We start from the raw sequence: 12,895 nt of genomic DNA on the forward strand, positions 1-12,895 counted from the left end.
CCCCGTCCTGGGCTGGCAGGATGATTTTTCTCCACCTCGGCTTGGCTCGCGGCCTGGGGACTGCGATTGTGGGCGGAGAGCTACCACCTGCTGGGGACCAGACTCCCCTGTACGGTCAGCTGCTTCCTCTTCCTCCCGCTCTCCAGCGAGGGGGTGCAGTCTGTCCAGTCGCCGGAGCCCCAAGTGAACCTCCCTCAGCAGGTGGGTGCTGCTGTCTCCTGCTCCTTCCTTCCTCTTATTCGTTCTCCAGCAGAGCAGCCTCCTCCCTTTCACCCTCCTGGGGCGCGGGGGGGAATGCTCGGTGTGAAACGTCTTGCCTCTTAACAGAGCTCAGGTACATAGTCCGCTTGCACCAATCACCTTCTCCGGAGGACCCGAAACGAGCCATGATAGGACGCGAGGCGGTGGGAGACAGCTGATTGGTGCCGAAGGGCTGCGTGCGTCTCACCCTCCCAGTTACTCACGGTGGCTTTCGGCAGAGCCTCAGGGCGTCGGCAGACGTGAGCGACCCTCCGGGCCAGGCTGACTAGTCTCTGAGCAGCCTCCCTCCCCGCCTTACTCAACCGATGACTCCGCCTTACATCACTGCGTCGTGTCTCGTGGCTTTCACGCTCCGTCTCTGTCCCGGAAAAGCCTCGCCCTGTCCTAGCTTCGCCCCTCCCAAGGCCAGTGCCTCAGTCAGCACCCTGCACATTCCGTTCTTCCAGATGAGGGCAGGCGTCACTCATCGGAGTGTGTGGGACTGGCAGGAAAACGGTAAGAAAATGCCTAAGCGGAAAGGAATACTTGGCCCTGATCACAACGTCTAGCGTTGACAGGACTTCAACCTAGCAGGGCTCTGCACCGTCCTGTAAGCGAATTACGCGGTGCCTGGAGACCTAGGGGTGTGAGATTCAGCCCGTAGGGAGTCTACACACAGCTCTGGCCAGCACTGCTCACCTGGAGCCCTGGCTCTGCCATACCCTGGCTGTTCAAGCTTCCACGTGCTACTTGAACTCTGCCTGTGTCCTCACCTGTAAAGTGGGGATGGCAGTAGTTATAAAGACTCGTGTGTAAAACAGTCACAGTGAAGCCGGGCGTGGTGGCGCACGCCTGTAATCCCAGCACTGGAGAGGCTGAGGGAGGAGGATCGCTGTGAGTTTGAGGCCAGCCTGGGCTACATAGTGAGTTCCAGGTCAGTCTCAAATACATAGTGAGACCCTGTCTCAAAAAAAAAACAAAAAACAAAAAACAGTCACAGTGCTGCCTAGCACACAACAAGCTCCGTAGAAGTGTTTGCTGTTCAGACTAGAAAGATAGTCACCCCCATGGAATGGAATGTTACTTTTAAGCAGGAACTGTGAATTTCCTTATTTGGAAGGCATCACCCCTCAATCACAATCCCTCAAGCTCCTCTCCTGCCTGTGGAACCATCTGTTGCAGAGGTTAGCAAGCTTTTTCTGTCATAGGTCAAATAGTAAATATTTCAGACTGTGCAGGCCACACAGTTTCTATCACAAACTCCCCAACTCTGCCATTGTAGTGCAAAAGCAGCCATAGACAATACCTAAATGAGAGAGGGAGGCTGTGTTCTAATAAAGCTTTACTTACAAAAACAGAGGGTGGGTATATTACCGTCCCATCACTGGAACAAAACACCCAAAACCTGAACTTGAGGAGGGGTTTAGTTAGCTCACAGTTTCCTGTGGGTTCAGTCCATGGTCTTGGCTCCAAGGCAGAAACAGTAGGGTGGGAGGACCTGGTGAAGGACAGTTGCTCATCCCATGGCAGCCAAGAAGCAGAACAAGAAAGAAAGAAAGAGCCAAGGCCAGGAACACACCCTTCCAGGTCACTGCAATTGCCAATCCAGTATTCATTCTGTCATAACACATTTTACAAAACCTCTGCTTCAATTCTGCTTCTAAGAAGCCTATCGAGATTCCTGCTGTGAGACTTTACTTTCTTCTGTCTGGATTTGAAAGCACCAGGCTTGGAGGGAACTTAGCACCTGAGAAGAATCTGGGTTTAGCTCCGGACTTGCTCATTGACACTGAGTAAAGCACTTAAGATCTCTGAGATCTCACTTTACCCATCTGCAAAATAGGTGTAAACTTTCTTGCCTTACTAACCTTTTAGGGTAGGTTGAAAATCAGAGAGACTGATACTCATGGATGTAACTTACAAACTTGAAAGCACTGCACCCTAGAAATAGGTCTTCCCAGGGTTCCTAGTGACTAGAACGGTGCTTGGCCCTTGGCCATTGTTGACTGAACCAAATCCCTAAGCTGGTATTAAGTACGGAATTTTGTTTTATCCATGTAAGTCCACGTCTATATGTGTACTGATCTCCTTGGGTAAATGGAGAACTCAAGAGACACTGTGCCCAGAGAGAGATAGGACAACTTTTCCTCAGGAAGATTCTGCAGAATTCTTGTCCACAGAAAATGTATGTTGGACTGCAATGAATGTGGATTGTCAGGACCCAAGTCAGGTGTCTCCAGGGCATATATGGTTAGAAATTTGGACTTGTTCCTGAGACTGATTTTTAAAACTAATCACAAGCATGCTGGTTTAAACCAACAATGACATGTTTGCTCACATTTCTGGGGGGCAGAAGTATGAAATGAAGGTGCTGGCATTGTTTTGTTCCTTCCAAAGGCTCCAGGGAAGACTGTTTCTTGCTTTCTCCAGCTGCTGGTGGTTGCTGGCATCTCTGGACTCGTAGCCACATCGTGCCCATTTTTGTCTCCATCGTGATATCATCATCTACTTTTCCCTGTGCCTCTTCCTCTTTGGTCTCTTATGGGGACACTTATCATTTGATTTAAGGGTCGTCTGGGTAACAGGATGATCTTATTTCAGGATCTTTACTGCAATAACATCTGCAAAGACCCCTTTTCACAGGTTCTGAGGATTTGAACACATACATATCTTACAGACATCAGTCTTCAACCCATTATAGTATCGTATAATTTTCACATTACTTCTAAGCTAAAATATTTCTTATGCCACTGAACAATCTTAGAAAAACATTACTTTTGATAGCTAATAATGTTCCATCTTGTGGATGTATCATAATAAGCTCAATTCACTTTCTTCTTGTTAGATGTTTCGATTGCTCATGATTTCCCACTCTTCTAAGTTGTTCATAGGCTTTGCAGTCAGATATTTTGAGAAGAAATTCTGACTCTGCCACTTACCAGGGATATGACCACATCTCCTCATGCCCAAACTATGAGCCAAATTAATCTGTTTTCTCATTTGTAAAGTGAAGATCACAATGCTTATCTCATGAGGTGACTCAGAGGGTCAGATCCAAGAATATATGAACAGTGACTGGTGGCAGGATTTTTGGCAATTTACATGTGTACAGTGCTTTGCAAATTGCAGCCACTCTTGTTTTATTAATCTCAGTGCCATCACAGCTCATTTCCTTGGATGGACTAGTAGAAGTGCTATTCCCAAATCAAGGTGTATATATAGTTTGAAGGTTCTTGATTTGTACTGTCAAGTTGTGTTCCATAAAAAGGATAGGCGGAGACATTCAACCTTGACCAATCCCACTTAGTAAGTAGTATCCCATTGGAGTCATAGCAGTAGCCACCTTCATCAATGGACAAGGATTTTATGAGTTATGGAACCAGGACTAGGCTTTGAAAAGCCTTATGTTTTACTTGGGCCAACCAACTCACACACATAAAATAAGACCCCAAAATGGAGTTCATTAAATCAGCACGTTTGTTGAACACCTTCTGTGTGCTGGCTACTGTCCTAGGTGATGAATCTCATCCAACAGCAAACAGAAATGGACTTTGTCCTCATGCAGCTTATAATCTTGGGTCAGGACTAAGCTGCAGCATTTTATTTCTGCAGCAGAATTCAGAGAACGTAGAGACCCATGGAGACCAGGTAGACGAGGAGACCTCAAGAAGAAAGAGGACCCAGAAGTGGAACTGAAAAAGGAGTGAGGACTAAGTGGCTGGGCACGGAGGTTTTCAACTCATGGCCTCAGATGGCTAATGAAGGGCAGGGAAAGGAAGAGGGCTGGCAGCTCCACTGTGGAAGCCCAGGACAGAGGCCTGGCAGAAGAAGTCGTATTTGTTTTGCTCTAGAAAACCAGAGGCTCACAGGCTTTCCTGAGCAGGGAAAGGCATCTGGGAAGAGTCGAAGGGCTGGATGGGCCACGTCTGGAGTCCGAATGCCAGCTGGGCTTCGGTTCTGCGGTGTGTGGAGCTATAAACCTCATTTTGTTTCATGGCAGCATAACTTAGTGGCTGAGCTTATGCTGCATGGCACATGGAGTCCCAGACTCCTGTGCTATGTCCTCCTCGTGCCCAACAGGGAGTCTCAGCTCTGAGCTTCCTTGAGTGGTTTCCATTGCCTTCTAGGGCCCTGAGGGTGACCAGATCCTAGTTATTTTGGTCCTGGGATTGTTAACCTGGTGTTTTGTTATTAACTTTCTGGGTCATAAGTGTCCCCAGGCCAGTGACTCTTCTAGAAATTTCTTCTGTTTCTCTGTGCTGTGTTCCCCATGGGATGGTGAGTATCTAATGATTAACCACTCTGCGCCCTCTTTGGTGATGAATATGTTACTTTGGGAGGATTTGGGGGGCCGAGGAAGGGACCTTCTCCCCAGTCCAGCCTGTTCCCATTAGTGGTGGCAAGAACTGGAGGGGGAAGGAAGTGGAGGATGCTGCAGGATAGGAGAGGTCCCATGTGTGCAGAGAATGCCCCTGTGAAGCCAGCCTGCAGGACAGTCCTGAGTCCCATGTACAGTTGGTGGAAGTGAGCAGGAGGCTCATTGGGAGTCTTCGCAGGCCGTAGACAGAGCCACTTCTCTGCTTTCCTCCACTTTCCCTGCTTTCCTGCACATTGGGCTCACAGTGTGTCCTACCAGGACAAGTCATAACTGTCTTGTAGAAGGACAAGAGCAAATCCAGTGAGGCCCCCACATGCTGCCCCACAGTCTGGGCTTCAGGGCCTCCCTGCACTAAAGAAGCTAACTCCCATCTGTCCTAAGCAGAAGGGCCTAGGTGAGTCAGAGTAAAAAGAGCTTGAGAGCCACCATCAGGGCTGGGCTCAGAGCAACCTCAGCACACCCACCTCCTGTCCCCAGACCAGGGTCCCCACTGCTTTGCCAGGCTTCTGAAAGCTGGTCTGTCCTTGCAGGTGATTTTCACCAATGCAGTATTACTGAGCACATCCTTCTTTTACCCCCAAACCAGCAAAATTTCCAAATAGGACAGAAAAAAATCAGTGAACCCACTTAAATATCACACAGAAATAATTCAGGCGAGTGTGGTAGCGCACACCTGTGATCCAAGCACTTGGAAGGCTAAAGAAGGAGGACCATGAATTCAAGGCCAGCCTTGGCTTCTAGTAAGATCCTGTCTGAATAATACATATAAATAAATAAAGTGAAATGGATTCATCGATATGTAATAAAAGCTCGGACTGAACTGAAGCTGTGGATACAATTGTAAGCAGGACACACTGGGCACCTTCCCTCCCTGAGCCCACATTGGGGGATGGGTGGGGGACGGGGGAAGGGGAGAGCAGACATCAGACGGTTCACAGAAAACTGCCCCAGTAATTATTACAAGACAGTTGAGGAAAAGGGGCCAAAAATAGTCACTGGCAGCCTCTTTACCTAATGGCACTGGGAAAACTGGGTATCCATGTAGAAACTGAAACTAGATCCCTGGCTCTCACTCTGAACAAATATCACTCCAAAAATGGATCAAAGGCCTAGGTTAAGGCCTGAAACTTAGAAACTGCCAGAAGAAAACACAGGAGAAACACTTGAAGCCATAGGCATAGGTGAAGACTTCCTCAGTAGGAATCTAATAGCAGAGGAAATAACAGCAAAAGTTTACAGACAGGACTACATCAAGTTAAAGTTCCTGCACTGCAAAAGAAACAATGAACAGAGTGAAGGGACAGCCTACAGAACAGGAGAAAATCTTTACCAGCTACTCTTACAACAGAAGATTAATATCTAAGATATATAAAGAGCTCAAAAACCTCAACACCAAAACAATCCAAACCAAACACCCAATCCATAAATGAGCCAATGAATTGAACACTTCTCAAAAGAGCTATAACTGGCAAATAAGTATAAGAAAAAATACTCGACATCGTTAGCCATCAGGAAAATTCAAATCCAGACAATCCTGATCTTCCGTTCCACACCATTCAGAATGGTTATCATCAGTCTTTTTAGTTTCATGTGATCTTTTTAGTTTTTGTCTTTTTATCTTTTATCTTTTTAATTTAGTGTAATGTGTGTGCTTTGCCTATCTTCTAAGTAGGTTAATTTAAAAAATATAAGAAACACAAGTAACAACTACAAAAGGAAGGAAGGAAGGAAGGAAACCCTCCATTTCAGTGTGAAGGTGGCGTCCCAGAGCTTCTCAGCAGTCTCTGAACTTTTACTTGAAGCTGATCTGTGACCTTCCAGAAGTCAGAGCTGAAGCCTTTCCCACCTGGATGTTGATTTTGGGGTGAGGGGTGGAGAGATCAGGGGTGCAGATTAGAAGTCTATGTGGAGGGTTCTGAAAAGAAACTACAGAGGCTGTGGGAGCAAGTAGGCAAAATGTAAATGAAATATTTTGGGGGCAGAAGGGGCAGAGCAGAAAAATATGGCTAAGGAGTGAGGCTGCAGGCCCCTGCTCACTTAGCCCCTTCACTGACACCACCTGTAGCTTCTGTCCAGTCATCAACGCAGGCTGTGTCTGCTGGGTCAGGACCAGGACTGCCTCACCATCGCATACTCCGGGGAGCCTTATTCTGGACAAGAACGTGTGGCTTGAAAAATCCATATGACAGGGCCGGGAATTTAGCTTAGTGGTGCCACTGCCTGCCTTGCAAGCTCAAGATCCTGAGTTTGATCCCCGGTCCCCACCACCCCACTAAATATCCATATGACAAAAACCAATAAAAAAATGTTCTAAGCTCAGGCAGGTGGAACAGAGGAATGCTGCATCCAAGAAATATAATCTCAGGGGCCCCACATCACCCCAGGCACCCGAGGAGATGGTGTGAGCTGGGGAGCTGAGAAAACATTCCAAGAAGAGCAGGCACCAGCCCCAGAGGAGCCAAGGGGCTACAAGACCTGTGGCATGAGAGCCAGCAGACCGGACATTTCTTACGACAGCACCAGCACAAGGCCTGGCCACCAAAGAGCCGCGAGCTTTGTGGACAGGAGCAGCTCCAGCCATGGGACATTACTGAACTTACCAAGCACCCCCCCTTCCATGAAAGGCCCTCGGATCCCGTGGCATAGCCAGGCAGGACTGACAAGATCTGAGGCTATGGCTTTGATGGTCTTTACTGCTCTTTACTATCCCAGAGTTCCAAGGCAACCCGGCTTATGTCGGTGGACACTTGGCTTTTTTTTTTTTTTCACTTTGTAACCATCGCAAACCATGCTGTGAACGTGTTATGAACAGTCCCAGCCTCATCTTTGGGTTTGCATGCCCTGCCCGAGGACTAGGCTGGGCAGGGCTGCTGTCCACCATTCGGCTTGGACGTCAAGGGCTTCGGCAGGTTTCTGCCCGTGTGTGCCAGCGCTCTTGCCCCTCAACATGCTCAGCAGCACTTGGGATTGAGAGACTCCCTCACTTTTTGTTGACCCGGCAGCCCCACAGCTTTGCTGTTACTGTTTGTGGTGCTGGTGATCGATCCCAGGGTATTATTCATGCCGGGCAAGTACGCTACCACTGAGCCAGCCCCAGCCCTGGTGTGGTTTTAGCATTCATTCCTCTGGTGACGCTGGAGTCCAGTGCTCTTCAGGTGTTCATCAGGCATTGCGGTTTGCTGGAGTAGAGTGTGTTCCTGGGTGTTATGGTTTAGACCGAAAATGTCCCCAAAGGCCTCAGGCCTTCCTCGGCTTTGGAAGATGATCCAAGCACATACAGCTGGCTTGCTGTTGGGAGCTGGGGCCTGGTCGGTGGAGGTGGCTCACGGGGGCCTGACCTGGAAGCCTGTGTCTCCCTCCCTGGCTCCTCCCTTCTCTCTCTGCTTCCTGGCTGTTGTCACATGCGCAGCTGTCCTGGGCCAGGCCCTTCCAGCGTGCTGTTTCTACCCAGGAGCCAGCCGACCCTGGACTGAAAACACGAACCGGAATAAGCCTCTCTTCCTTTAAGTTGCAGGTGTCAGATATTTTGTCTCAACAACAAGGAAATTGACTCAGGTAAATGGGTTTTACCCATTTTTCTTTGAATATTGTGTCACAAGTCACCAATCCTCATTTTGTAGCCTTTTCTTTAATCCTTTATGCGTCTTCTCATGAAAATAATTAAAAATTTTTGATGTTTTCTATTTTGTTGCCTCTCAAATTCTTTGTAAGTGATGCAGCAGTTTTTGTTTTTATTTCCATTAGTGGCAGACTAATAGGTTCTAAACTAAAATAACTTATTTTTCCAAAATAAGTTAAAAACAACCTCCTCCAAAAAGTACTCAGACAATTGTCATGGAAATCGCGCTGAGCCTTTTTCTGTGACTTTGGCTCTTAATACTCTTAGGCTTTTTCCAAACGAAGCACCTGTATTGAGCTGACATATTTAGACATTCGGCAGATGCTTTAGAATGTAGAAGGAGGATAAAAATATCACACAAGCCTAAAATGCTGAAAATGGAGCTTGAAAGAAAAGAAAATTGAGCTGGCAGACACGCAAAAAAGGAACACTAGCATGCTAGGATAATGACAAAATGTCCTCACGCAGCAAAGTCTGAAAACAACCAGATGAAGAATGCAACACATTCTGCCTTGGCACATTTCTTGCCATATGAAATGGTCTACCAGAAGCACAAGCTAGGGACACAGTGATCTCCTCATTTACATGCCAGTACCCAGAATGCTCTAGGGCGTAATCATTTTGAGGAAGAACTCTGCTAGCCACGTCAGAGTTTGGAAATCAAAGCAAATTAATTTTAGATATGGCAAGATCATCTATTCACTTGCTCACAGGATCCTTCATTAAAGTTTTGGTTTTATAACACCCCATGTCAATTAATTTGCCCAGACAGTTTCTGGAATATTCTCTAAACTTTCACGCTTTATGGGCATTAACTGAGAATAGCCTATTTCAAACTGTTCTTTAAAGGCCATAGTACACATTAACCTTATGTTGAGCTCATTTCTGGGCTAGTTTTCCATAATCAAAGATAGAGATAGACAGAGACAGAAAGAAAAAGGAAGCAGAGTCAGAGACAGACCAAGAGGAAAAAAATAAAATAGCACACTATGCAGTTTATGTTTTCTTTCTTCTTCTTCTTCTTTTTTTTTGTACCAGGGGTCGAACTCAGGTCCTTACTCTTGCAAGGCAGGTGGCAGAACCACTGAACTAAATCCCCAGCCCTAATTTATGTTTTCACTTGTAAGAATTAACTGATTATTTTTTTCTTCCTCCTCCTATTCTTCTTGTCCTGAGGTTTGATCCCAGAGCCCTTGCACTGAGCTACATCTGTAACCCCTTCTTTCCTTCTTATTTACTTATTTAGACAGAGTCTTACTAAGTTATCTAGGCTGGGCTTGAACTTGTGATCCTCCTGCATCAGCCTCCCACAGTGCTGGGATTACAGGCATGCAGCACCATTCATTTTTTCTGATTTCCTTTCTATCAGACTCTGACCTGAAAAATAAGCGGCATAAAATTTGATAATTAAAAGTGGTGAATATTTACTGACTCACTTCAGTTTTCCGTAGTGTCTGGCTTTCAGTTTGCAGGGCAATAAAGACGAAGAAATGGGAGGTAACCCAGAGCCCTATGGTCACAGTTGTTCAGATTGTGCGTGGACGTTTGTGTGAGTGTTGAATGCGTAGGTGCTGGGTGTGTTTACTGCACATGTGGCCCTGTTGAGTAGTGGTGTGTGTGTGCGTGTGTATGTTGAGTTGTACATCTGTCAGGTGTATTAAACGTGTGTGTGTGTACATTGAGCTGTGTATCTGTTAGGTACATGTATTGAGCGTGTGTGTGTCTGTGTGTATTAAATGTTGGTGTATCGAGTGCATGTTATTAAACACATGATTGTATGTGTGCCTATAAGTGTGCCGGTGGTAGGAAGGTGTGTGGCAAAGACACGAGGGGGATTAAAACACATTCACTTCAGGGCAGGTCCGTTGCATCGGGGATCCAAAGGGCTGCTTCCAGAGACTGCTTTCTTTTGTGTAGTTTGTAGCTTAAACCAAATCAAACAGTGAAGACTTACTATTATTTATTTGGGGCAGACTATTTTGACAAGGCTGGAAAAACACAGAACACTGGGGTCGACCTCATGTCTGGTATCTCCTTAGTCATCTCTTCACAGCCAACCCTTTCAGATTGAAAAATACAACTAATTCTCTAGAGACAATCCCTGAATGGGACACAATTCACCAAGAAAACGCACGGGACAGGAGAGGGCAATGATAACATACCTACAGCAGGAAATTGGCTGGCAGCTCTCTTGTTCAGTTACCTGTGGTACAGGCACAGTCTAGACCCTCATCTAGATCAAAAGGCCTGGAATCCACTTGCTGTTAGGCCCTCCCCCAGCCTCTCCCACTTGGCACTGATAAGCTGGTCACAGTAACAGTGGTAACGGCCAAGCTGGGCGCCTGCTGTGCGGTGCTCAGTGTGGAAGTGTCATTGCGGGGCACCTGCTTTGACCCCAGCAGACTTCTGTCTCTCGGCTGTGGGCTCCAGCCACACTAGCCTTTCTGTCTGTTCCCTGAACCCATTAAGCCGGTCCCCCATCCTGGGGCCTCCCTGGGAATGCTCTCTCCACCTCTCAGCATGGTCAGTTCTGTCTACTTCTGCTGGGAGGCGAGCTCTGCTCAGAATACAACAGTTGTCACGAGGCTAAGGCAATGCAGATACCAGGGGTCATCCTGACTGCTGTGGTCTCAGTGGAGACTGAAGCCCCAACTGTAGCCCCAGCTGAGATAGTAAAGACAAAAGTTCTGCCAGGAAGGGAAGCAGGAGAACAGGGCAACGGCAGGAGAGAGGTATGGGGTTAAGGAGGGGTTTTTGTTTTCGTGTTTCCTTTGAAAGTAAGACATAACAGAGCAAGTCTGATCATGAAAAGAAATGACACAGGCACCTGGCACAGGGCCTAGGTGCGAGGTTGGGGGTAACTCCTGGGAAGACATTCTGGAGAGCAGCAGGTGAAACTAGAATCTGAATGCAGAGCATTGTGGGACTGCCAGGCACTACTGACTGACTGTCAAATTTAACATTCACCAAATCCCAACAAAAAGAAAAGATAACTATATGAGGTGATGGGTATGCCAGGGGCCCTGATCAGATCGTTACACGTGTATATATGTACTGAAGTGCCTCGCTGGACCCTATGCATTGCTATAATTTCCACCTGTCAATTAAAAGTAAAAAAATATATTATTTTTTTGAGTTTATTGGTACAATCTAGGTATACAATACAGTTACATTCATCATTGGGATTCTGTACCTTTACATAATAGGTCTTGATTCTCATTTTTTCCCCTTGTCCCTGCCCTCCCTTCTCCCCCTCCTCCCCTCCCCATTTACAAACACTTTATTTCCATTTTTTCAGTAAAAATATATTTTTTAAAAGGAAGAAAACGGCTCCTTAAATCAAAGGCTATCAGAGAAACAACTAAAACACAAAGTGCTGCAGAGACAGAATAGTGATCTATATACGTGGGGAAATTCTCAAGATTTCGTTTAGCTGCCTCCAAAATACGTCTGTTGGCAATGCTCTATTTCTCAACTGGGAAGGGGACACCTGCGTGTTTATGTTGTGCTAAATCACTGAACCCCTGGTCCCCCCTCCCTTCTCCCCCTCCTCCCCTCCCCATTTACAAACACTTTATTTCCATTTTTTCAGTAAAAATATATTTTTTAAAAGGAAGAAAACGGCTCCTTAAATCAAAGGCTATCAGAGAAACAACTAAAACACAAAGTGCTGCAGAGACAGAATAGTGATCTATATACGTGGGGAAATTCTCAAGATTTCGTTTAGCTGCCTCCAAAATACGTCTGTTGGCAATGCTCTATTTCTCAACTGGGAAGGGGACACCTGCGTGTTTATGTTGTGCTAAATCACTGAGCTACATGCTCCCATTTTGTATGTTTTTCTCTGTATGTTATATTTTGCAGTAAAAGCTTACAAACAACCCTGAGCTGCCTTGTTGATGGTGGCGGATGGTATGTGATCACCTCCTTTCAAAAAAATGTGGCCTGCAATAGGATCTCCAAACCTGACCAGTCATCAGAACCTCTGGAATGAAGATTTCCACTCGGGACCCAGGGACTCAGAATCCCCTGACACCGAGCCCAGAGCTGTATCCTCAGAGGGATCCGGGGACTCTAACGCTCAATCAAGTTCCGGGTCCGCCGCCTCCAGGACACCAGGTCAGCCAGTCAAAATCGGTGCTTTCTGTGAGGTTGGCTCTTACGGCCTGTGGGGTGTGCGTGGCGTGAGGCAGAAGGCTGGTTAGTTAGTGATGTGTGTTCTGTGTTCCTGCTCTGAACACTTAACTTCACCCCGTCCTCCATCTTCTGATCTTTCCTCCGCTTGGAACCAAGGACATAAGAAAACACACACAAATGTAACCGAGTGTAAGAAAACCTTTTAGCTAGAAGGCCAGGGATCATCAAACCGATGGCATCTCTTCCTTCCTTCGGTGCTTATCTCTCTGGACACCGGCTAGAGAAAGTCCTCCACCCTGGGAAGAGAGCAGGTGAGGGACAGAGAGGGGTGGAGGCCTCGGTGGGTAGGACCGCTGTCCTGCAGGCTGCAACAGGCAGGGGGTCAGGCTCGGCAGGGCCCAGGTGGGGAAGGGGCGCTGTTCACCACATCCATTCTCCCTCTCCAGGCAGTCAGCCTGTGTTCACCGTGCAGACTCTGAGGCTGGCAGCAAAAGCGTCACTTCCCCGCGTCCTCTACCCCC

At 47.1% G+C, this 12,895-nt stretch overlaps 1 long non-coding RNA gene across 1 annotated transcript; it reads left to right on the forward strand.

The window, feature by feature from the left end:
• The first annotated feature begins 508 nt into the window (after window positions 1–508).
• On the forward strand, window positions 509–12,895 carry LOC117285309. Its single transcript, XR_004516306.1, has 3 exons — window positions 509–756; window positions 12,102–12,356; window positions 12,821–12,895. It is a non-coding gene; the product is annotated as an uncharacterized LOC117285309 (long non-coding RNA).

Source organism: Fukomys damarensis, unplaced genomic scaffold (genome assembly GCF_012274545.1).
Source record: "Fukomys damarensis isolate Sample0158 unplaced genomic scaffold, DMR_v1.0_HiC HiC_scaffold_8, whole genome shotgun sequence".
Taxonomy (NCBI): domain Eukaryota; kingdom Metazoa; phylum Chordata; class Mammalia; order Rodentia; family Bathyergidae; genus Fukomys; species Fukomys damarensis.